At 35.4% G+C, this 25035-nt stretch overlaps 1 long non-coding RNA gene and 1 other non-coding gene across 3 annotated transcripts in view; one reads left to right on the plus strand and one right to left on the minus strand.

Moving 5' to 3' along the window:
- Window positions 1–25035, plus strand: part of LOC138815993 (uncharacterized) — a 152581-nt gene that overhangs the window by 115257 nt on the left and 12289 nt on the right. For both annotated transcript variants that reach the window (XR_011368533.1, XR_011368534.1), the window contains one exon: window positions 20034–20139. This is a non-coding gene — a long non-coding RNA (uncharacterized lncRNA). The remainder of the gene's footprint in view (window positions 1–20033; window positions 20140–25035) is intronic.
- On the minus strand, window positions 12211–12336 carry LOC138822378 (U6atac minor spliceosomal RNA). Its single transcript, XR_011370416.1, has one exon. It is a non-coding gene; the product is annotated as a U6atac minor spliceosomal RNA (small nuclear RNA).

Raw genomic sequence — 25035 nt, forward strand, 5'->3', positions numbered from 1 at the left:
ACCATTACTTGATTGAAAATAGCATATATATTGTGCAATTTACAAACTAAAGACATAGCTAACTCATTTCAAACCATGACTTTGAAGATGTTTACATACAATTTCTGATCTTCAAAGAAATAATATCCACACAGAATATGCTGTTGAAAACATGTCATTCCCATACACTTGCTATTATCTGAAAATGTGCTATAAAACCATCCTTTTGATTTCAGAAAAACAAAGTGGTTCAAACCGTTGTGTCATTTATAGCTGCTATTTTTTTGAACAACTGATCAAGGAAATCAGACTTCTTAAGGAAATTGGAAATATGTAAAGACCAGTAGAAGGCATCCTGAAAGCATGTTTTATTTTATAACACTCATAAGTGAAATCCTTTGGATTTAAATTTGAACCACTGTTAACTCACTTCTAATACAATGTACAGTAAGGAAGCCATAATAAAATTAAGGCTCAGTTTAACAAGCACTAAATCTTCAGTTCTCAAATATGCATTGCATATTTGGCTTATAGATGAAAATCAAATTATCAGAAAATCAATAAACACATTATTTAGAAAAGTGTTTCCTAAAGGATGTCTGAGACTAGGTAACAGTATTCCAGATCTTTGCTTCTTTTCTAAGCCCATAGCCTAGAATTATAATATCTCTTGAGAAACATGAGTGTTAAAAGCTTCTGAAATCAGTACTCTAACTTTACAAATGAACATATAGAATCACAGAGGTGAAGCCATCATTGATTGTTGGCATAATCCAAAACCCAAAGCCAACTAGCACAAAGTTTCTTGTCTCACACACTCTCAGTGAGATTCTGAGGGATATTTCTGAGCTATCTCATACAATGTAATGCTAACACAGATTTGAATATGCTTGTGAAATTACATTTATGGAAACAAGGAGAATACTGTCTTTGATCAGTATCACTTCTGGCTCTATATGCAGACTAAGACTATTTAGGGACTAGGAGGAATAAAAATATTATAAATAAATAAGTAGAATATTATGATAAAATATCATTTTTAAAAAAATCTATGCATAACCATAAAACACAATTTTAAGCACAGATTTATTTACATAAGATTTCATTTGGGAATTTCAAGCTTTCTCCCAGTTTGTTCCTAATGCATCTACTGGTACAAGTACTTAAAGAAAATAAAAGCTAATTTTAAAAATAGAAATATAGTTTCAATAATACTGTAGCTCTTAAAACCCCTGCATCTTGGAAGATAAGATAAATGATTTCTAGGTGACTTTTTCAAGCTTTGAGCTTTGAAAGTCTTCCTAATATACAAATTCTTTGATTGCTGGTAGACTCTGATTGATTGCAAATAGTACATTTTGTGTAATTGACAAGCTAAAGACAGATAACTCACTTCAAAAACATTCACTTTGAAGATATTTAGTTACAATAATTTCTGATGTTCAAAGAAATAATATCCATTGGGAACTTGGGTACATATTTCTCTATCAAGGGATAATTTGCCCTAAGCAATTACAGATACATTTTCATATAATCCAACTTTCAGAATTCTTAGACAGCTAAGCCTTGTCTGTTGCAAAGGTGTGAGGTACAGGAACATTTAAGACCTATTAAGCATAATGACCTCTCCATCTTGTTAAAGAAAATTAAAGGACAATTTCTTCAATGAAACTTTTCACAGTTAAAATGATGAAAGACTAGAAGACAAATGAGTTATAGTCAGGATGGCACAAGAAAGAGAAACATGAATTATTAGAGCTGGCTTTATAAATATCCAAATACAACTATTTTTCCTGGTAGTTTATACAAGTCAGACCAAACTACATCTAAACATTGAAACTGGCATTAAAGCATTTGTAGATTCTCTGTATAAAAGCTTGACTATTGCTGGGCACGGTGGCTCACGCCTGTAATCCTAGCTACTCAGGAGCCTGAGATCTGAGGATCAGGTTTCAAAGCCAGCCGGGGCAAGAAAGTCTGTGAGACTCTAATCTCCAATAAACCACTCAGAAAATCAGAAGTGGTGCTGTGGTAGAGTGCTAGCCTTGAGCTGAAGAGCTGAGGAACAACGCCCAGGCTCAGAGTTCAAGCTCCATGACTGACAAAAAAAAAACCAAAACCAAACAAACAAAAAACCTTGACATATTAAATAATTTGGAAAGAAATTATTCTTTTTAAAAATTGTGAAAATACCATACAGAAGGGTTACATGAGCAAGTTAATGAGTACATTTCTTATCAAGCATTGTTGCCTCCTCCTTTGTTTCCTCTTCCCATCCCTTCCCATCTCCCCCTCCCCCCTCCCCCTCACCCCCCATCCCCCACCCCAAAGTTGTTAAGTTCGTTTTTCAACATAACATCTTGTACATCTCATTATTGCAATGGATCCACCTGTTTCCTTATTTAGCCAATTTGTTTTTGCCCTTCCCCTCCCCAAATTATACCAACACCAAATACAGTGAAAACAGGGGTTATACTGTGGGGGAAGGACATACAAAGCAACAAAGAAATCATCATAGATAGATAGATAGATAGATAGATAGATAGATAGATAGATAGATAGATAGATAGATAGATAGATAGATAGATATGTTAGAAACAATTGCAAGAAAGAAAAACCTTTTGAGTCCTTATCTTGGGGTTCATTTAGCCTAACATCAACTTATTTGACCTTTTCTACTTGTCCCTGACATATACTAGTTATTTCAAATAAGGGAAACCATGGGACCTATGTTTCTTTGGGCCTGGCTTACTTCACTTAATATAATTTTTTCCAAGTCTTTCCATTTCCTAACAAATGGGGCAATGTCATTCTTTCTGATGGAGGCATAGATTTCCATTGTGTATATATACCACATTTTCTTAGTAGATGAACAGATTATTCTTAAGTGTCAGCACCCTCCAAATATTTTTTTAAAAGTAAGATTAAAAAATTTTAAATTGACATTGCTGCTGTTTTGTTCTGGTTGGTCTGTGAACCTCTGGATTTCATGAGTTGAGAGCTTGGTTTTTAAGCATTCGATTTAGCAAAATCTGAAATCAGTCTCATAAAATTTCTATGCACTAGATTTTTTTAAATAGTAAGAAAAAACTATTTAACTGATTTCAAGGCCTGTTTTATTTCAAAGTTTCAGTTCAGTGTGTATATTGTAAAGCAACAATTAGGCCTCACCTAGTAAAGAAGTTGCCTTGAGCAGTAGCTAATAGAACATTTCAATCTCATTCTGAACAACTCTTGGAAAGAAGTAGAGCAATTGCTACAGACCCCAACTTCTGACGATATGTTAGCAAGAAATCAAATAAATAAACCAGCTTATGGATTCATGCAGCCTACCAAGCCGGTACTGTAGGGTTTCCACCCATCCCCAGTTACCCTGGCCATCTTTCATGGTAGCTTTTTCAAGGTTCTTTTTCTCCCATTCACCACTCACTAATGCCAGTTCTAATTTTCTCCCCAAATGAAATAAACCAGGCCACTTTCCCCAAGCCACGGCCCAGGTTGGACTGACTGTGGTAGCCGACAACTTCCTGCATTCCTCTGAATACCACCTTATGGTAGCTCACGACCACCACTAGCCACTTCTGGCCCTTCTCCCTTCTCAACCTCCTCATTCCATTATTTCACCACCAACAATCAAAACAGTCTTTCACGTAGCAATTCTGTCCCAATGCCTCTAAGGTGTCCTCAGCCCCATGCAGGCCTGTTTCTGTTCTGCTCTCTCATTGCATTTAGAAGACAAACTAGCTTTGATTATTACATTGTTTGGTTTTCTTGTTATTTTTTTAAATTTCACTTCAAAAAATTTTATTGTCCAGGTGATATACAGAGGGGTTACAATTACATACGTGAGGTAGTGAGTACATTTCTTATTTCTGTTCCCTTCAGCAGACAATAAATGCCTAGATGAAAAACTGACACCCCATGTTCATAGAACAAGTGGGGAATACTGTTGGGAGAATATGGGTTGGTTGGATAATGGAAGGAAGTTGTTCTTTTCGTCTTATTCGTTGGCATTGACTAGTGGCACTCAACTGCTTTACATTCCATGGCCAGAACCTGTAACTACAGACCATAACTCCTCTTAGAATTCTCCTTAGCCCTAGTTTTGTTTTTCTAAGTACTCTGTGACCAGAAAATATTTCTCAGAAGCCCCAAACAGCTTTTAAATTTCTTTGCTATATTATTTTCCATAATACCCCAATAATTGGTAATGAGTTCATCATTAATTCTGGTCAGTAATTCTCTATGCTAAACATTTAATAAGTCGTGTAAACCATGAGGACGAGAAAGAGTTGCTTCTGGGTGATGACTAGGCATGCTACCAAATTCCTGTATGGCATACCAAAAATTATCCGGCCCAAATGTCACTAAAGCCAATGTTCAGAAGTTCTTCCAAGCTAAATGCTAGAGTGTCATCATGAATAAGTGTCCTGATGTTAGCTCTCAAGCTTTGAGAGTATTATATAAGACTCAGCTATATGAAATTTTCAAGATATTAAAGATGTTATCCACTATATTGAACATTGCTTCCTTTAAGAAAAGAAAACAGTTTTATTTTCAGGACAAGTCATACTTTTTATTCAATAAGTCTTTTAAGTTTGTTTTTTTTTTATCTATATTCCTTTTTCTGCTAGCATATTAGAGCCAAACTTACTGCCCACATAAAACAGTAAAATAAACCTGTAGTATTAATTCCTACCAATTTTATTGCTATGCTTATGACTTTTTATATTTTTATTTCTTTGCATCCAAATTTCTTAAGATGTTTCTTTCCCTCTGTCAGGGATATTCAAATCTATCTAGTGACGAAGCAATGCTTTCACATTTAAGTGACTGATTAAATGTATTAGACAAAAGGGAACCATTTGTCAGGGCTTTTTACTCCCTCATCTTTCTTGTTCACAAAATTATTCTACTACTTGAGCCAAGATGCCTTCATCCCAGTTTGTTGCTGGATAATTGGAGATGAAGTTGCCAGGACTTCTCAACTCTAGGTAGCTTGAAACCATGAGCTTCAGACCTCAGCTTCCTGAGAAGCTAGGATTATAGTCTGAACCACTGGCATCCAGCACTGAAAAACATTATTTAGATTAATACAGCTTTCAGAGGGAAAAATAAGGTAATAAATGTATTACCACTTATGGTGTCATAGAAAAACAACAGTATATTAAATATGGAATGGACTCACAGATGATAAAGCCAAGTCTTTCAGTGTACATGGGAGGGAAAGTTGATTCAATAAATTAGATGAATTACCTAATTTTACACAGTCATATCAAAATTACACACAAGTGTCTTGATTTCCATTTTCCTGATGGCTATTTGCATGAATAACCAATATTCTAAATTTCTGCTCCCATGTATTTCAGGCACAGTAGACTTGTGGGTAGTGCAATAATCTATCATTTAGGAAGCCAGCATTATTTTACATTTGAAAGTACTTATGCTTTATATATGAAGAAATGACACCATCTGCTTAGAGTTCAAATATACTAACCTCTTACTTTCCTGTAAGAATTTGTGAAGTAGAATGTTGCTTATTTCTATTGTATCACTAAGGAAAGATAACTTTAAATTCCTACTTGAGTGTCTAATACTGAGAGAATGAGGGATGAGCAGATACAGTATTTGGGAAAGATCTTGGGTGAACTATGATTCATTTGAAAGAATCTTATATGTATTTAAAAAAAAACTGCATGTCTTTGAATTATATAGGGCCTAGTTTCTTGCCTTAAATAAAATGTGGTTAGCTATTCCATTTTTCTAATTTCTTTCACATAAATTCATGTTAGTTTACTTTTTTACTAAAGAAAGTTGGGCCATTTTTCAAGTTTTGTTATCACTACTGAATTATTTTATTTGTTTATTTATTTATTTATGTGCTGGTTCTGGGGCTTGAAGTCAGGGCACTATTCCTGACCTCCTTTATGTTCAAGGCTAGCGTTCTACCACTTAAGCCACAGCATCATTTCCATTTTTTTCCTGAGTAGTTTACTGGAGCTAAGAGTCTCTAGCCCCGGTTGGCTTCAAACTGTCATCTTCAGATATAGCCTCCTTCATAGGATTATAGGCGTGAGGCACCAGCACCTGGCTTTGAATTACTGTTCTTAATAATTCTTATTATCATTTTACATTAGAAAAACAATTAGCTTAATCAGGCATGGTGGTGCATGGATATAACCCCAGGTACTTGGGAGGTATTGATGAAAATTAGGACAGCAGTTTAAGGTCATCTCAAGGAAAATGTTAATGAGATTCCACTTCAACCAACAAGCTGAGCATGGTGGTTCATGCCTAAAATTCTAGCTATGAAGGCAACATAGAAAAGTAGTATGTGGCCCAGAGCCATTCCTGGGAAAACCCACAAGATTATATCCAGAAAGATAATTAAAGTAAAAAGGGGATACCTGACTAACAAGTAGAAGGCTCTGAATTCAAATTCCAGTCTTGCCAAACAAACAAAGCAAGGGGAAGAAAAGCAATGAGTTCAAATTTGTTCTTTTCTACTTTTCTAGTCTTTAAATAAAAAGTATACCATTAAAGCAGAAACTATTGGTTTTCTTCTTTATAATATAAAGAATATATTGTATTATTAAACATTACATTAGTGTATCAATATTATGTATTGTAATATTATATGATATATGATATTATACTATAGAATAGGTATTTGATAAAATTACTGCTTAAAATACAAGAATAAGTAAAGCTTGATGTAGGTGTCTTCTAAAGGTTATTCACATTTGGGGAAATCACTCATCATGTTAATTTTTACATCCAACCTACCAGTCAAATTTCCTTAAGAATGAAGTGACAAGCACAAAATTACTTTTTATAAAGACACATCAGTCAGTGTAGATCATCATATTTTGGCATGTGACTCTGTTTGGATATGTGAATATTGACATATAGTGGTACCTCTCTTAAATTAACGATATACTTTGTTTCTTTGAAAAATTTCAGTTTACTTATAAACCTTAAGTGCAACAAAAATCATCTTGGAACACAGTAACCTTCTAGCTGTGCCTTAAGGATTTTTTAATTTCCCTGAATTACTACCACCATTATTTGATATTAAAGATGCTTTAAGTGCCAATAGATTATGAGCAGTCGTATGCTATAAAAAGAAGCTAATTCTTGATTTGTATGTTTTATGTCAAATGTAAGGTATTAGAATGAATCAGGAGTAGAAAGTAAGCCAAGTCAGTAAGACTTTCCCCTTCCTCTCCTTTTCTGCCTTGACTTACTTTTCTCTCCTCCTCTTCCTTCTTCTCCCCCCTCTCCTCCTCCTTCTCCTCCTTCTCCTCTTTGTTAAACAATTTATCAAAAGCAGTATTTTTATATCACTTAACACATTACAAATATTTGGTGTTCTAAGACATGTACCAGAAAAACTTTTCTGTTTCTACTTCAGTGAGGTGTCCACATAAGCTTTTATTGTGTAGTTTGAAGAGGTTAGCACTTCTGTTATTAACCACAATTTTCAAGAGTTTATAACAGTGTTGAAATTCCTTTTTTACCTTTTCTTGATATTGCAAGAAAATTCAATTATATGTTTGGGAACTCAAGAAGACTCATTTTAAGAGTTTTTATGTCTCTTTTGTTATTTTATACTAAAACCAGAAGACTTTCTTTCAACACAAAGATTGAAATTTCAAGACACCACAGGAATAATCAGCGTTATTTTATTCACAATAGTTGATGTGAATGTTCTCTATTTCAAGAAAATAACCTAAGCAAATAAAAGACCAAAGAGCAAACCCCAAATTTATGACTTTTAAATTTTTATTAAATTAATTTTTTACATCATCCTTGTTTTTCTCTTTCAAATGTAAATGGTAAGGTTATAGAACCATACTAGAAGAACAAAGGAAAGATAGTGATACAAAACAGAAACAAATATAATAGGGATAACTTGTTAAGATTACCAATAGCTTTCAAAAATCATTACGAGCCTTTTTTTTACATTTTGGTTATATAAAAATATGCTTTATGTAGACACATAATGTACGTATTCTTTACATCCTTCAGTAGTTAGGACCCCAAAGATGGAAACATTCTAAAGAATTTTTGACCTCTACTTTCTTACAAGTATATTTAATTTCTTTAACTGGAAATTTTTATCTGTTTAACATGATAATATAAATACCCTTTCAATTATTTTAAAAAACAGCCCTTTCCTCTTTGTTCATACAATGTCTTGTGCTTTATACAGTTATCATAGTCATTTGACAGAGTAGAGTGTTAGAGTGTGCAAAGAAGAATGAGAGCTTTGAAGCTTAAAGATATTTGGCCCTGGGCAATGCCGCACTACAAATAATTCCTGTGTCAATGGTACAATGCACAATATGATACTTACTAATTCTTACTATATTTAGTTTTTGCTTTGCAAGGATTTCCTCTTTTTAGATAATTTGAGATTCCATATTGGGATGTACTGACTTGAAAAATATGCTCTTATTAATTGTTAATATTGTTTTTTTTGTGTTAGTATTGTCTTTATCTTATTATTTGACATACCAGATAAAGATTAGAAAGTATTTTAAAAATAATTTCTGCTTCAAAAACTGTGTTTACACTAGATTTCTAACAATTAATTTCTCACTTTCAACTAATACACATAATTTTCTTCCTTCATAATTCACTCTTAATATGTGAGTAAGAAATTCAGTGCTAATATAGCATGACTATAATTTTAGCCGTGCACATACTAGCTTGTACTTCCTGTAGTATCAGAAAAGTTTCAAAGTAGAAAATGGGTTTTAAAAGCATATTCCATTATGTATTCATTTTATCTATATTACATTCAGAGCTAAACATGGAAGACAGATGATGTGATTATTTCTTTTCCATGTTGTAAGAGCTCCTAGTTAAGCAGAGTGTCTGAGAGAAATTAAAAATAAATGTTAATCTAAAAAATAAATTAACATCTGAGAGTGAAAGAGTTTGTTCTTAATAGTGAGCTAAAGATCTTTCCTCTGTTCTTTGTGCACCCTGCCATGCTAGACTAAAGGAATCAAACCCACCATGAAATTCAAAGATCAATTTAAATTATATTATGAAACAACATAATCTCTCTGTGTCTGTCATTCAGAACTTTAGAAGTGCTAACATCTTTTGCTTCAATTCTATGTCTGAGTTGAGTTTTTGTAGCACAAATACACAGCAAGTAATCTCGCCTTAGTGTTCACTGAGAGCTGACAGAATTATCTCTGGGGTAAAATAGTTTCTCTTAGTAAGTTATACATCATTGAAAAACTGTCCATAGATGTTTTAATTCTAGTAACAAATTGGGAATGTGCAAATGGCAGCATCAGATCCAAGTCAAAATTTGTCAAAAATATTGACTACAGTGACATTTTTATTGAGCTCTTTCAAGAATGAGTTTCAGTAATCAATAATTGATCAAAATAGTGTTGAGTCCAGTGAGGCAAAACTGAAACATAGTGGACTACTTTCCATTAACATTTTGAACACATAGTCATTGCATAAATTTGGCTTTAAAGTTTTCTTCTACTTATTAAAATCTTTAATATAAAATATTTTGGAATAGTATTTCTGGCAAGACCTGAATTACTCTAAATTATAAGAGTTTCCATGCTCTTCCTTCAATATGCTTGGTCTTTGGTTGTTAGTAATGCGAAGCTATGAACTCTCCCCTTCCTCAAATGTCCATTAAATGACCTTCAGTGACTTTCAGCTGTAATTCTGCTGAAAAATTTAAATTTGGAAGTCAAATTTATATTCATACCTCAAACATGTGTTGACATGGACTAAGATACCCTATGTCAGTCAGGAGTGGATTCTGCACATGACTAGTGTCTAAGAAATACCTTCTTAAACAGGAGGATCCACTTTTCAAACAAACCTCAATATTGTATAGCCAAAAGAAAACCCTTCCAGTTGCTGGTAGCTTATACCTAGAATCCTAGCTACTCAAGTCAGCTTGAGCAGCAAAGTCTGTGAGACTCTTAGCTCCAATTAACTACCAATAAGCCATATTTGTGCTTCAAGTGATAGAGTACCATCCTTGAGCATACAAAGCTAAAGGACTGCACCCAGACTCAATCACCAAAACAAGCCCAATCACCAGCACAAGCCCAATCACCAGCACAAGCTGAAAAAAACAGTCCAGAAAAATCTGAGTACTCATTGGCCTCCACTGCTCTACACTATTTTGTCCAATATATAATCAAGCCTTTGATACGTGCTACACAAAACTTCAGCTAGGTAAATTAAGTACCTTATAGTTTTGGGTCAATTTATATACTAAAACACATAAGAGATGTCATTTCTTTGTGGTCTATTCTTTGTTATCTCCAGGAATACAAAACCTCTCCCATAATTGATTTCAGTATTTGCCACAGTCTTATTTATGACTCATTTCCATGTTTCCTATGGTTTACTTTGTTTGTTTTCTGACAGCACAGGACATACTTGGGAACACTTCCAAAAAACTCAGAAATAAATTACTCAGAAATAAATTCTCACAGAGGTCTTCAATTTTTTTAACCTTCCTTACTCTGTTTTCACACTATTTATATAACCCTTGCTGTTATTTTAGTTCAAACAACCACAAAAAATTTTAGCTATAATCTTTTACATGTATACATATTATATATAAACGTATTACATATATATGTAAATATATAAATATATAGAGAGAGAAGTTGCAGACTATTCTGGCCTTTCTTTTGGCTAGAAAACATGAAGCTTTCTTTGAAACATGTCTTTCTGCCTAAAACCTTCTTATAGAATTATTCTCTACTTGATTTTTTGTATTAATGGTAATGTTATCAATATTCTCCTCATATTCCCAATCTTCCAGTAATAGCCCATTGTGATACACATTGCCACCCCAGATTGGCAAATTTTCTTTTTTTCTCTTACCAAACATTTATTTAAAAATTATGATATAATACATACAAATAATATAGAAAGATGGATTTCTTTTTTTTTTAATTGTGAAAATACCATACAGAGGGGTTACAATTGCATGGGCAAGATAATGAGTACATTTCTTATCAAGCATTGTTGCCTCCTCTTTTGTTTCCCCTTCCCATCCCTTCCCATCCTCCACCACCCCTACCCGATCTCCCCCCCCAACCAAAGTTGTAAAGTTTGTTTTTCGACATAACGATTTGTACAGCTCATTGTTGCAATGGATCCACCTGTATCCTTATTTAAACAATTTGTTTTTCCCTTCCCCTCCATAAATTACACCAACATCAAATACAGTGAAAACAGGGGTTATACCGTGGGGGAGGGACATACAAAGCAACAAAGAAATCATCTTATAAATATGTTAGAAACAATAGCAATAAAGAAAAAATATTTGAGTCCTTATCTTAGGGTTCATTTCACTTAACATCAACTTATCTGACCAATTCTGCTTGTCTCAGACATATACTAGTTATTTCAAATAAGGGAAACCATGGGACCTATGTTTCTTTTGCCCTGGCTCACTTCACTTAATATAATTTTTTCCAAGTCTTTCCATTTCCAAATGGGGCAATGTCATTCTTTCTGATGAAAGCATAGAATTCCATTGTGTGTGTGTGTGTGTGTGTGTGTGTGTGTGTGTGTGTGTGTGTGTGTGTGTGTGTGTGTGTGTGTGTGTATCACATTTTCTTGATCCATTCATCTACTGAGGGGCATCTGGATTGGATCCATATCTTAGCTATGGTGAATAATGCTGTGAGATAAACATAGTTGTGCTGGTAGACTTAGTATGGCCTTGTTTGTGATTGGTTGGGTAAATGCCCCAAAGTGGGATTGCTGGGTCATAGAGGAGCTCTATGTGGAATCTTTGAAGGAACCACCATACTGCTTTCCAAAGTAGTTGAACAAGTTTACACTCCCACCAACAGTGCCCTATGGTTCCCTTCTGTCCACATCCCCTCCAGCATCTGTTGTTATTAGAGTTCTTGATTTCAGCCATTCTAACTGGGGTGAGGTGGTATCTCAATGTTGTTTGGATTTGCATTTCTTTTATGTCTAGGGAGGTTGAGCATTTCTTCATGTGTCTATTGGTTATCCTTCTATCTTCTTCAGAGAACTTTCTCTTTAAGTCTTTAACCCACTTATTTATTGGGCAGTTGTTTCTTTGAGGATTTGTTGTTGGGGGGTTTAATTTTTTGAGTTCCAGGTATATTTTAGATATGAGACCCTTGTCTGTTTATGGTTAGTGAAGATCTCCCAATCCATGGGCTTTCTATTGATCTTGCTAGCTAAAAACGATGGTTAGATGTCATGAGGTAGGTGGCAATGCCTTAACCGTATACATGTTGTCAGGCCCAAGGGCCTCTTCCATCCTTGTCAAGGGGAGTGCTAACCTTCTCTCCTTTCATACAACACTGGCAAATCATTTTCATCCCCAGTGCCAACTCCTATAATTGACCATAGAAAGCCTAAGTGCTTTGTTGAGAAAAATTCTGAGAATGAACTTGAAATGGGTAGGGAGGAATTAGGTGTTCCACTAGTGTAGTCAGTCCTGAGGCTCCTCTTTAATACATCTAGTTCTGTATGACAGTCATTGATATTTCTAAAGAATAGCTCAGATTATGCTGGTTACCTGCTCAAAAGTCTTCATTTTTCCTTATCTACCTGACAAAACCTAATTGTTTTGAATATTCGCCAATAATCTAGTGCTAAACATGTTCTTTATTGCTTCTCTTTCATTTTTATGTCTTTTGTGGAAATACACACTGAATATTCTTATCATCTCACAATTTTGTATTCCTTGTGTCTATCAAAAGATGAGGTCCAAATTCTAACTCTTTTTTTGGGGAGGGGGTCCAGTTGTGGGGCCTGAACTCTGGGCCTGGGTGCTGTCCCTCAGCTCTTCAGCTCAAGGCTAGTGCTCTACCACTTCAGTCACAGCGCCACTTGCGGCTTTTTTCTTTTTTGCTTATGTGGTGCTGAGGAATCGAACCCAGGGCCTCAAGCATGCAAGGCAAGCGCTCTACCACTGAGCCACCTTCACAGCCCCAAATCCTAACTCTTATATCAACACAAATACCATTTCTTTTACTTAACTTTTCCAGTCATTTTCAAGCACTACTTAAAAGTTTTCCTTCAGCTTTCCCAGTCTCCTGAAAAGAATTCTTTTGGGTTGTCACAGGCTGAGAAAGAAATCAGAAAAAAAAATTGATTGACAAAAGACTTGAATATAGGCTGGGAAGGTGGCTCAGTGGTAGAGCGCTTACCTTGCATGCATGAGGCCCTGGGTTCAATTCCTCAGCACCACATAAGCAGGAAAAAAAAAAGCCAGAAGTGGCACTGTGGCTCAAGTGGTAGAGCGCTAGTCTTGAGCTGAAGAGCTGAGGGACAGTGCCCAGGCCCAGAGTTCAGGCCCCATGACCGGACCCCTCCCCCCAAAAAAAGACTTGAATATAATAAAAATAATTCAGTATAAACTTAACCAAGGAAGTTGACAGAGATCTACAATGAAAACTATACAACTTTAAAGAAAAAAATGAGAAAAAAACCCACCAGAATGGAGAAAAATCCCCTTGCTCCTGGACTGAAAAATTAATATGTTGTAAATGGCCACATTTCCAAAAGACATCTATAGTTTCAATGCACTGCCCATCAAAATCCCAATGCCATTCTTTGTTGAAATAGAAAAATCAATTCTAAAATTCATATAAAGCCATAAGAATAGCAAAAGTCATCCTAATCAAAAAAAATAATATGGAAATAACAGAATTTTGGACTTCAAAGTATGCTACAGAGTCACAGGAACCAAAACAGCATAGCAATGCTACAGAACCTATACGAAGACCCATGGAACAGAAACACCCAAAATAATTTTATTTTATTTTATCTTAAATAAAGGAGACAAAGCACACACTGAAGAGAATTAGTGAAAACTGGTTATGTCCATGCAGGAAACTGAAACTCCTATGTAGGATCCTGTTCAAGAGCTCACTACAAATGGATCAGAGATCTGAATGTACAACCTGAAACTTCACAACCTCTGCAGGAAAACATAAGGGAAACTTTGAAAGACATAGGCACAGGTAATTATTTTCTGAATAAGATTGCAATTGCCCAGAAAATAAGAGCAAGAAAACAAAGAGCACAGCATGAAATTAAAAAGTTTCTGCATATTGAAAAAACAATTACCAGAGTCAAGAGACAATCTACAGAACAGCAGAACATCTTTACCATTCAACAAATGAAAGATGAGTATTCAGAATATCCGCAGAGTTAAACAAAATTGAACCATAAAAGAACAAATAACCCAATTAATAAGTGGGCAAATGAGTTGAACAGACAACTATCAGAAGAGGGACCAGTCGCTAGTGAATATATTAAATGTTCAACATCCTAAGCTATAAAGAAAATGCAAATCAAAACTACAGTAAGGTTTTTATCTCACCCCAGTAAGGATGGCAATAATCAAGAAAGCAAACAACTATCATGGATGTGGAGATAAAGGAACCCTTACCCACTGCTGGTAGGAATGTAAACTAGTACACCAATTTTGAAGACAAAATGGAGTTTCCTCAAAAAAAATTTTAAAGTATATCTACTTTACGACCTTACTATACTACTCTTGAGCATGCATCTAAACAAACATAAATTAATATACTAGAACCTGCTTACCCCTTGCTTATTGCAACTCTGTTCACAACAGCCAATAGCACCTGAGATACCCATCAACCCATGAATGGGTAAAGAGAATATGGTGTACAAATACCATGGACTATTAACACAGTCAAAAAAGGAAAAGTAAATAGTCTACTTTCAGGGAAGTGGATGAACCGGAAAGCAATATGCTGACTAAGCCCAAAATGCCAAATAGAAAGTTTTCACTCATCTGTAGCATCTACAATGGAAAGAGAGGCATAAACAGAGATATAAACATGCAAACATACAAAATAATTCTAAGTGCAGGACTTTTGGGGGCAGTAAGGACAAAGGGAGACAGAGAAAGATAATAATAGGAGATGACTAATAGTGAAAGATGTTGAGTACATGCATATAGATGGCATGAGGAATCTCACTGATTGCTGATGAACAACAGTGGGAAGATGGAGAAATAGAGTGAGTTTGACTATAATGAATGCATATGTGAAATGCCATGAAATAACATGAAATTGTATTCTTTGTACAATTACTATCACTAAAAAAAAAAGCCAGGCACTGGTGGCTCACGCTTGTAATCCTGTCTACTCAGGAGGCTGAGATCTGAGGATTGCAGTTCAAAGCCAGCCTGGGCAAGGAAAGTCTGTGAGACTCTTATCTCCAAAAAACCACCAGAAAACCAGAAGTGGCACTGTGGCTCAAGCAGTAGAGTGCTAGCCTTGAGCTGAATTGCTGAGGGACAGCACCCAGGCCCAGAGTTCAAGCTCCACGACTGACAAATAATAATAATAATAATAATAATAATAATAATAATAATAATAATAATAATAATAATAATAAATGACAGGAAGGAAACAGGCTCTGCTGGAGGATGAGTGCAAGCCAATGGAAAGGTTGAATGAAGGTGAGTGCAGTCAAAGTAGTTTATATGCACATATGTAATAGAAAAATGACACCTGTTGGAATTGATTGAAGAAGAGGAGAAAAGAGGATGAGAGGCAGTGATGGGAGGAAGCATTTGAATGGACGACATTAGATGTCTATGTGGAAATGTCACAAGCTTCCCTTGTACAACTACTAGATGCTAATAAAAATTCTTAAAACAAAAAAAGAGAGAAAGAATGGTAATCCTAACTACCGAGGAGGCTGAGATCTGAGGATCATGGTTCAAAGCTAGCCTGGGCAGGAAAGTTGTGAGACTATTATCTCCAATAAACCAGCAGAAAACTGGAAGTGGCACTGTGGCTCAAGTGGTAGAGCACTAGCTTTGATGTGAAGAGTTGAGGGACAGCACCCAGGCCCAGAGTTCAAGTCCCATGACCAACAAAGACAGACAGAGAGTGTAGGGGAGGGAGATTTTTTTAATTTTTACATCTATAAGTAGTTGTACACATGGGTTTCAAATCAACACATCAATTTATGAGTACAATGCATCTTCAGCTGAGGCTATAGTTCAGTAATTGAATGTTTACCTAGCATACAGGAGGCCCTGAGTTCAGATTTAGTGTTCAAGACCACACACACACACACACATACACACACACACACAAACACACATGGAATAACCTTTCATGCAAAACAGCTCATTATCTGATTTCTCTGATTCTTATTCAACACATTGAGGAATATATCTTTTTTATCTTTGATCTTCTCTCAGAATTGAAATAGGTGGTAGGTATTTTAAAAGGTTTTTTGGGGTTTGTTTTTTTTTTTGGTGGGTCATGGGTCCTGAACTCTGGACCTGGGCACTATCCCTCAGCTCTTCAGCATAATGTTAGTGCTCTACCACTTGAGCCATAGCACCACTTCCAGTTTTTTCTGCTTATGTGGTGCTGAGGAATCAAACCCAGGGCCTCATGCATGCAAGGCAAGCACTCTACCACTGAGCCACCTTCCCATCCCCTAAAAAAGTATTTTTACAAAATATTAACAATATTATTTTAATCAACATGAATTTCAAAATATAAATTTAGCAACCCACTGTTGGTTTTCTACATTCTTCATTCTTTTCTATAAAGAGTATACGTTGTGATATATATATAACACATATATATGTATATATATATATATATATATATATATATATATATATATATACACTGCTAATTGAGAGCTATCACACAGTGTCATGCTGTAGTCAGAGAAGCACAAAACAATAATAGGTAAGTCTTGGTAGGAGTTATGATTGCTTTGAAACCAAATACTACAATGGTCTTTAATAGTTATTAAATATGTTTACATGCAAACATGGACAGATATACTTGTGTAGGGATACCACACACTCATGTAATATGTAAAACTTTGCCTGAGTTATGAATCAAGGCTTCTTCAACTTTTTAAGGTTCAGTTATAATTTGTCACATTCAATTTCCAACCTGGCTAAAAAGCAATACATACTTAGATATGTGTTCCTAATGAAAGACAGCAATAAGATCTGACCTCTAGGTGTGAAAGAAGTGCAGTATCTCAGCCCCTTCCCAGGTCCAACTGAATTAGTCTGCATTTTGACAAGATCCACAGGTCATTCATGTTGTAATCAACCTTTAAGAAACATAGGTCTAGAAAACTGAAATCACCTTAGAACGTTAGAGGATACTAGTGCAGTTTTACACTACAAATTCTTTTGGAACTCTGATTTGAGATATAGATATACCCACAAAAAGAAAAAAAAATGACCTGGAACTCAAAAAATTAAATCCCCTAACAACAAATCTTCAGAGAAACAACTGCCCCACTGATAAGAGGGCTAAATACTTGAAGAAAAACTTCTCTGAAGAGGAAAGAAGGATGGCCAATAGACACATGAAGATATACTCAACTTCCCTAGCCATAAAAGAAATGCAAATCCAAACAACACTGAGATACCACCTCACTCCAGTTAGAATGGCTAAAATCAAGAACTCTAATAGCAACAGATGCTAGAGGGGATGTGGACAGAAGGGAACCTTACTGCATTGTTGGTGGGAGTATAAACTTTTCAACCACTTTGGAAAGCAGTATGGAGGTTCCTCAAAAGACTCCACATAGAGCTCCCCTATGACCCAGCAATCCCACTTTTGGGCATTTACCCAAATGTTCATAAATAAGACCACACTAAAGGTACCAGCATAACTATGCTTATTGCACCATTATTTACCATAGGTAAGATATGGAGCCAACCCAAATGCCCCTCAGTAGATGAATGGATCAAGAAAATGTGGTATATATACACAATGGAATTCTATGCCTCCATCAGAAAGAATGACATTGCCCCATTTGTTAGGAAATGGAAAGACTTGGAAAAAATTACATTAAGTGAAGTAAGCCAGGTCCAAAGAAACATGGGTCCCATGGTTTCCCTTATTTGCAATATCCTGTATATGTCTGAGTCAAGCATGAAAGGTCAGATAAGGTGATGTTAGGGAAATGAACCCTAAGATATGTATTCAAATGTTTTTTTTCTTTCTTGCAATTGTTTCTAACACATTTATAAGATTATTTCTTTGTTGCTTTGTATGTCCCTCCCCCACAGTATAACCCCTGCTTTCACTGTATTTGATGTCGGTATAATTTGTGGAGGGGAAGGGGAAAAACAAATCGTTTAAATAGAGATACAGGTGGACCCATTGCAACAATGAGATGTGCAAGTCGTTATGTCAAAAACGAACTTTACAACTTTGGTGTGGGGGAGGGGGGAGGATAGGATGGGAAGGGGAAACAAAGGAGGAGGCTACAATGTTTGATAAGAAATGTAGTCATTATCTTACCCATGTAATTGTAACCCCTCTGTACAGTATTTTCACAATAAAAAAATTAAAAAGAAAAAAATGCCCTTCAGCTCAAAGACATAATAAACTACCATTCCACAGCTGTAGTCAAGACCCAGTGGCTTACCCTATAATTTCAACTACTTAGAATATGGAGACTTGTAGGACTGTGGTTCAAAGCTAGCCCAGACAGAAAAGCCTATGAGACTCCATCTCCAATTAATTAGCAAAATGTAAGACTGGAGACATGGCTCAAGTGGTAGAATACCAGCTGTGAGCTAGCAAACTAATCCAGAATGTGAGACCCTGAGTTTAATTCCTAGTATCAGCAAGCACACAAAAATCCAAGGACGCTCAGATCCCCTGTACAAATAAAGCAATATAATATTTGTATGCAAGTTTACATATACTCCTGTATCCTAAGCTACATCTAGAGTATTTATAATACTTAACTCAATGCAAATGCCATGTTAATAGTTGTTACCCTGTGTTATGTAGGAGAGAAAAAGAACAGGCTAAAACTTAGTCTGTATGTGTTTGATAGAAACAGCATTTTTCCAGCTGTTTTTTATTTCTTGTGATTGGATGTGGTGATGCAGTACCCACAGTTGCACAAGGCTGAATGTGACATGTTTAATGACATTGCTTAACAATGGGATTTAGAACTTTTCAAAGATTTTTTGGTGGTGGGAATTTTTATCCTACACATTTTTGGCATGCAGTCTTATTTCTAAAGTACCATTTCTAAGTCTGTGTCTCTATAAATAATTAATACTATTAATTTTACATATTCTGGGCCAAATATCAGAGGATAATTGCTGAGATTTGCACAGTTTTTCAGCAAGAATCACTGAACCAGATTGTCTTCTAATTTGGAAAACAATTATGTAGGAATAGTAAAATAAGAAAGCTCTATATAAAGCTTTAAGAATAATTTCTGAAAAAGAAGAAAAGCATTATCAGTGTCCAGAGTAGAGCCAACTGAAACAACAGATATGGATATAAATTTTCCTGGGGGAAACCAGCTCTAATTCTTTTCCCAAAGACTTACCAGTTTTCTTGTTTTTGGATGTTGTAGTAGGAAGTGAGCAAGCACTGTCCACTTCCCTTGCCCCGCACCCCAAAACTGCTCCCCGCCTTCAAACTGGACCAAGAAATTATGTCAGAGAAAAAGAAGTATCTTGATTACTAAAAGGGAGATATAAAGCAACCAGAAAAACAAAACCTTGTAAATAAGTCTATATTCTTTATTTTAGAAATAACATTATAATCTCTGTTCCTCCTCTCCAATCTTATTATATTGAATTAAATGTCAAGATCTCCATAAATTACTTTGTTCTTTGATCATGATTTTTTTAAAAAGGTTGTTTTAGAACTAATTATTAGTTCAAACAAGAGAATTAAGGTCTGTACTTGAAGACTAGGGTGAAGTAAAGGAAAAGCTATCCGGAAGGTCAGAGTACAAAGGAAGCAAACTTTGGAAATAAAGCATATAAAAACTAGTTGCTACAATTAGTTATAATATGTGAATCAGAGGCAATGACTGAGGCATGAACGCTTCATAAATTTGAAAATGAAATGCTTGATTTGTTATATTTCCTTGTTCTTAAATAAATTGTATTATAATTTCAGGATCTGATGTATGTATGTACCTTTACGTATGCCTACCATTAACAAAGCAACTCTGTGTTTGTTTGTTTGTTTTTTCCACAGAAACAGAGATGCTTCTACTAGCGGAATAAGGTGGGGACCCTGAGAGTTCACTAAACCGATGGTGACCACTTCAGGTTAGTTGTGGCAGAAGACCAGCAAGCATAAGGTATGTTATGGGGAAAGGTGCTTATAACTCCATAATTTCATTGAGTCTTAATTTCCTCTGATCTGGTTCTAAATGGGGAAAGGGAACAGGGTTTTGCAAGCAATTCACTTTGGAGATCCTTTCCTCAATATATCATGTGACACTAAATTTATTAATTTATTTTTTCATGAAATGCCCCTAGATAATCTAATCTAAGGAGCCAAGGAATAATAAGATAAAAAGTAGATCAGACAGAAAAGACAAAGGTAAGTTGAAAAAAAGGAATTGAAAAGCCATCTGAAGATGAGTGAACCATCTGAGGGAAGAACATTCTAGACATATAAACAGACTTGATACGGCAGAAGCATTGCTGGCATGTTCAAGACATTTGGACAGTACTGGAGCAAGGGAAGCCAAGGGAAGAATTATAAGGAATAAGAGCAAAGAGATACAATGCATCTTGATCTGTGTCTTCCCTTCAATATCTTCACCTCCCATTCCCTTGTTTTTCTCAGTTCTGGGACATACACAATGCATTCTTGCCTGCATTCTACTCACTTCCCCTTGCATTCTTCTGCCCCTCACCTCTTGATCCTTTTGCAAGTACCCATTTGCAAGTACTCATTTTGTTAGGCTTTGACTTAGTTTTTCTAAAGAATTATATACTATTTGTGTTCTCTATAGATTCTATTGTACTTCAGCTAATGCATTTGGTAAATAGAAACAACATTTCATATATAACCTAAAAATTAAGAAAAGTGAGGGGAGAGGATTGGGTGGGAAGAGTGGATGGGTGAGAATGTTAAAAGGTGTGATCAAGAGGCAACATATTCATAAACTATTCTGTTGAATGGCAACTCCTTTCTACAATTACTTTATATATATATATATATATATATATATATATATATATATATATATATGAACAGAGATGACAGGGAGCTAGATCCTGTATGGTTTTGTAAGATACTGAAAATTATCTGAAAGTATATGAGAAATAATTACATAAAATATTATCTATTTGGAGATTGAGAAACAGGGTTTTATATGCTTAGATTTTAACTAGATTACTCTGATTGCCAAGTTGAGCATAAGCATGGGAAAATGGGGTAGGAGTGTAAGTAGGAGCTTCAGTGAATGAGGGCCCTGTAATCATCTAAGGAGTGATAGCATTGTGGACAATGTGTTTGAAATTGGGGGGGGGGATAACTTTGTGGCTAGGAATAAGGTAATGATTCAAGTAAAGCACTGCAATGAAAAGTCAAACAGAATTCTGAGAGTTAGGATTCTCTTTCAGAGATAAAATACCTCCAGAGTTAGTGAGAAAACCAACAAATAACTGGTCAGGGCCCTTCTTCTTCCAACTATAGAAGCTTCCTCTTCTAACTATAAAATCTATAATATGTCTTTTTAAACAGAGGTATATTTGCTTGCTCTGTCTCCCCTGATCTATCCTAATATCTTGTAAGAGTCACATTTCTCTCTGGCATTCACATTATCTTCCTTATGATATTAATCACCAAACTGAATAAGCCTGAGCACATAGGCTGTGCAGGCTCTGGCAGGTCCTATAAGCCCTCAACATAGAAGACCCTTGAATAAGCAGAATGAAGAGTTTGGCTGAAGAGGAGGGCAGGACTCAAGTTCCCTCATTTCTAAGCAAATGTTCCCTTCTGTACTTAGTATCTCAAATACCTCTCCTGTATAAATGTGTAAAATTAGCTTTTTAAAATATGCCATAAAATAATAAATGTACATCAGTTTGGATAATTGGATCTACTTCATGCATCAATTTTTTAAAGTAAGGCAATTCACGCCAGCTGAACACCTTTTAAGCCATTTAGTTTAGAGGAGGATGAATTATGCCTACATTAATTCAGTTGTCTTTATCTGTAACTTCTGAAAAAGGAAAAAAAACACATGGATATAATTAAAATACCAAGGGTATAATAGAAATAATCCCACATCAACCTTCTTTGATTCTATTCTTCTACTCTATTTCTGAGAATCTTTTCATTTTTGTTTTCTTAACAATTTGTAGGGGGGTGGGAGAAATCTCCTCTAGTGAAATAACATGATTTTTTACTGAGCATTCATTAGCTTCCAAGTTTTTTGTATGTATTACGCCCATCATTAAATAACACATTTAGAGTGCTAGTGTTTTTCACATTTTTACTAAAGAAACAACCAAAAGACAGTAATTTTCCTGAGAATATGTAGATAGCAAAACTTAAAATAGCTCCCTATCCATAATATTTTAGTTGTGGACAAGCAATTCCAATGGTCTACTTTTCTGATACTTAGGAAATAAAGCCTACTACACATATAAAAACAATTCCTCATTCAAAACATAACCAGTTCCTTATACTTGTTATTTTTGTTGTTGCATTAGTTTTTGTTTATTTTCTGACACTAAGAGTTAAAATGACTTAGAAGATGTTACCCTTGCATTCAAAGGCTTCAATCAAAAACAATAAATCAATAAACATAGTCGTGCTAGTAGCTTTAGTGTGGTCTTGTTTGTAACCATTTGGGTAAATGCCCAAAAGTGGGATTGTTGGGTCATAGGGGAGCTCTATGTGGAGTCTTTTGAGGAACCTTCATACTGCTTTCCAAAGTGGTTGAACAAGTTTACACTCCCACCAACAATGCAATAGGATTCCCTTCTGTCCACATCCCCTCCAGCATCTGTTGTTATTAGAGTTCTTGATTTCAGCCATTCTAACTGGGGTGAGGTGGTATCTCAATGTTGTTTGGATTTGCATTTCTTTTATGTCTAGGGAGGTTGAGCATTTCTTCATGTGTCTATTGGCCATCCTTCTTTCCTCTTTAGAGAACTTTCTCTTTAAGTCTTTAGCCCACTTATTTATTGGGCAGTTGTTTCTTTGAGGATTTGTTGTTGGGGGATTTAATTTTTTGAGTTCCAAGTTTTACTATAGCTAAGATATGGAACCAACCCAGATGCCCCTCAGTAGATGAATGGATCAAGAAAATGTGGTATATATACACAATGGAATTCTATGCCTTCATCAGAAAGAATGACATTGCCCCATTTGTTAGGAAATGGAAAGGCTTGGAAAAAATTATATTAAGTGAAGTAAGCCAGGCCCAAAGAAACATAGGTCCCATGGTTTCCTTTATTTGCAATATCCTGTATATGTCTGAGTCAAGCAGAAAGGGTCAGATTAGTTGATGTCAGGGAAGTGAACCCTAAGATATGTATTCAAATTTTTTTTTCTTTCTTGCAATTGTTTTTAACACATTTATAAGATTATTTCTTTGTTGCTTTGTATGTCCCTCCCCCACAGTATAACCCCTGCTTTCACTGTATTTGATGTCGGTATAATTTGTGGAGGGGAAGAGGAAAAAAAAATTGTTTAAACAGGGATACAGGTGGACCCATTGCAACAATGAGATGCGCAAGTCATTATGTCAAAAACGAACTTTATAACTTTGGTGCTGGAACGGGGTGGGGAGGGTGAGGCAGGAGGGATGAGGGGGTGGGGAAGGAGGATGGGAAGGGATGGGCAGGGGAAACAAAGGAGGAGGCTACAATGCTTGATAAGAAATGTAGTCATTATCTTGCCCATGTAATTGTAACCCCTCTGTATAGTATTTTCACAATTTAAAAAAAAAAGAAATACTACTAGAGTTTGAATAAGACAACTTAGATTTAAATATTTTGAAAAAAAAGGCGGGGATGATAAAGGGAGGGGAAGCAGAGAAAGAAGGATGGAGGGAGAGAACATAAATAACACCTATCTCATGTTTTCTCAGAATAAATCAGAGAATACACATCAAAATCAACTTGTAAAATGAATCTTATTCAAATGCAAGGTTTTGGTATTTTAAAAGATATATTTACTAAATTTAAATGTCACACTGCAAATCTGTCACTCTTCAATATCAGAAGCTTTATTAGGAAATTTTACTCAAATTCCTATGAAACTACTACATCCCAATAGCCTCCTCTCCCATAGCTGAGAATGCTCTTTCCCTAGGCAACACTAGGCCCATTTAGTAGAGGTAGTAAATAATGAGCCTCCACCTCCCTTTACCTTGGGAGGGCATTCCTTTGGGACAGCTATCACCATAGAAAGAAGCAAGATCCCCTAAACCTCACAGGTCATGTGGGTCACGGGAGAGGGCACTCCTTTGGGACAGTTTTAACCATAGAAGGCAACAAGATCCACAAAACTTCAGAGGTTATAAAAGGTCACCTGAGACAACAGCTAGAATTTCTCTCTTGTGAGAAAGGTCCTGCCAGTCCCTTTGCTGCCAATAAACCTTTTCTTTGTTCTTTGTAAACAAAAATAAATAAATAAATCAAAAGGCTACTTAATGCAAAACAGCAAAATTGCATTAAGTTACTAAGAGCACACCTATCAAATGAAGCTGACTTTTATGGAAAATAAATATGAAAATAGATGAATATATTTCATAAAATCTATACCAAGTTACAAGAATACCATCAAAATCCAAGCCAAGAAGAAATGGGATAAACATTTCCTGGTATAGGACAAAAGCTGTGCTTAGGTTTGTTCACATTAATTATCTTACAGTACCTCAATGAAAATCCTTAAGTCTGACAACCATCACATAAATAGAACTTTGAAGATGTTTCTATCAGAATTTTGCAAGCTTGTCTCCATGAAATGTGAATGGCGTCAAGTACACAGCAGTTGGTGAACAAAGTTATAGAAAATTCATGTAGAAAGAACTATATTATATTACCTCAAGGCAATATCCTAGTAGTTATCTCATCCTTGGTTTACATAAATGTCCAAATTGTATAGGAAAATCTTAAATTAATCTAAGCTAATTCTCTACATTTTTCTTATGATAAAAAAAAAACGACGTGCAGAGAATTAAGTAAGGAACTTGGCTGGGTCTCAAGCTTGCCCAGTAGTTTAGCAT

Source organism: Dipodomys merriami, unplaced genomic scaffold, assembly GCF_024711535.1.
Source record: "Dipodomys merriami isolate MVZ:Mamm:240054 unplaced genomic scaffold, mDipMer1.0.p SCAF_11, whole genome shotgun sequence".
Taxonomy (NCBI): domain Eukaryota; kingdom Metazoa; phylum Chordata; class Mammalia; order Rodentia; family Heteromyidae; genus Dipodomys; species Dipodomys merriami.